Consider the following 2097-nt stretch of genomic DNA (forward strand, 5'->3'; position numbering starts at 1 on the left):
TCACCGCCCAGTCGTGCGTTGCGTCCCACCACGTTTCCGTGATCCCCACTGTGTCTGGGCTGGTGTCAGCCAGCAGGAGGGTGAGTTCCTCCTGCTTGTTTCCCATGCTACGAACATTTGTGTAGAGGTATCTGAGGCCTCCTGTGGGTGTGTGCACTGGCCCCCTTGGGCCAGGGCAACACTGGGACCTGTTGCTTACCTGTTTATTCTTTTCGCTCATCGGTCTCGGCTGGGCTGTAGTTGTGGGTGCTGCTTGGTCTGGCAGTCCAATGATTCCTCTGCCCCCATCTTCCCCCGACGAGCCTAGTCTAAAGCCCGCCGGAGGAGGTCCGCCACCCTAGAAGAGAACACGCTTACCTATAGGGGAAAGGTGGAGCCTGTCCCACCCCAGCATGTCTCTCATCATGGTGTGCCGGTCATGGCTGAGGAAGCCAAAGCCTGCCTCGAAGCACCATTCCTGCAGCCGCCAGTTGGTCTCCGCGATGCACGTGTCATGCCGTCTGCCTCGTCCACTCACTGGCAGGATAGAAGAGAAAACCACCGGTGCGCCCATCTCTCTCAGCACACGCCCCAGAGCGTGGTAGTCCTCCATCAGGCGATCAGGGGTGCTCCTGGCCGCATCGTTAGTGCCCACGTGGACAAGGTCCATGGGGTAATAATCGGTGGCCCGGATTACGGTTTGCAGTCGGGGTGGTCCAGAAGAGTAAAAGCCGCACTGTATCTAGGGGAAAAATCTCAACTCTTCTGGTGCCTCATCTGTGGGGACTGGATCATTGTGAGGAGAAGACAGGACTCGGACGCCCGCAGGAAGGGCCGGGACCACGTAGCCGGTCGTGGTCCTAGCACTTGGGGGAGCCTGGAGAGCACGTAGACGGGTGGTGGGAGGAGAGGACAGTTCCATTTTTAACCCCCCCGAGCACTTGTGCCATTGATGCTAATGTTGTTTTCTGCCCAAATACTTCACTCTCCTTCCCTGCTCCAGGCCCACAGCTAAAGGTGGTGGTTTTCCCTCCAGGAGCCCTTCTCCGGCCTCCCGCAGCACAGGGTGTGAGTGCACGGCGCTGCGCGCAGCAAAGCAACAGCAGTGCTCTTCCTTTTGTGCGCCCATCGCAGCTGTTTTCTGGGCAGTCATGACCCCAGGGCACATTGGGATGAGGCAGAGGCGGTGCAGGGAACGAGGCTCCTGAACGGGCAGCGGGGAGAGCAGGGACTAAAATAACCCTCCTAGAAACACGCTGGCTGTAAGGGGAGTGGAGACCCCAGGCCAGAACCACTCCCCACCAGCCCTGATGGGCTTCACTCGGTGCAGGCAATGGAAAGAGGTGGCCTGGTTGTGAAAGGGGACAAATGGAGCAGCCAGCCCTGCAACATTTCACCCTCAGCCCGGCTGGGGCAGGTGGAAAAGGATCAGCAATGGAGGGGAGATGTCAGTATGGGTCTGAGAGGGCTCCAGGGCTTGGTGAAGGGGAAGACAGACTGTGAGTAGGTGTGGAGGAGCTGCAGGGGACCCCAGGTGTGGGGGGCTAGGGTGGGGGGGCCCAGGCTGAGCTCCAGGAGGACTCCCAGCCCCTGAGCCTATAGGGATGGGGAGAGTACATGGCATACTAGGAAGGAGGAGCTCCAGCCTCCATGGGAAGCTGCAACACCCATCTTCAAAAAGGGAAGGAGGACCTGGGAAACTATAGGCCAGTTAGTCTTGCCTCGATCCTGGGCAAGCTGTTTGAGAAAATTATGCTGGCACACATCCAGGAGGGGCCAGCTGGGGACTGCATGCTCAGGGGCAACCGACACGGGCTCATCAGCGACAGGTCCCGTCAGACCAACCTGGTGGCCTCCTACGACCAGGTCACCAACTCCTTGGACGCAGGGGTAGCGGTGGACATCGTCTTCCTGGACTTGCGGAGGCCTTCGACACTGTCTCTCACCCTGTTCTCATTAAGAAACTGGGGGCTGTGGTGTGGACACCTACACAGTCAGACGTGTCGCCGACTGGCGGGAGAGCAGCACCCAGAGGGTGGTGGATGGGTCCTTCTCAGCCTGGAGGGACGTGGGCAGTGGGGTCCCCCAGGGCTCGGTCCTCGGGCCCGCACTGCTCAA

This window comes from Crocodylus porosus, unplaced genomic scaffold (genome assembly GCF_001723895.1).
Source record: "Crocodylus porosus isolate Cpor-Errol unplaced genomic scaffold, CroPor_comp1, whole genome shotgun sequence".
In the NCBI taxonomy this organism is placed as follows: Eukaryota; Metazoa; Chordata; order Crocodylia; family Crocodylidae; genus Crocodylus; species Crocodylus porosus.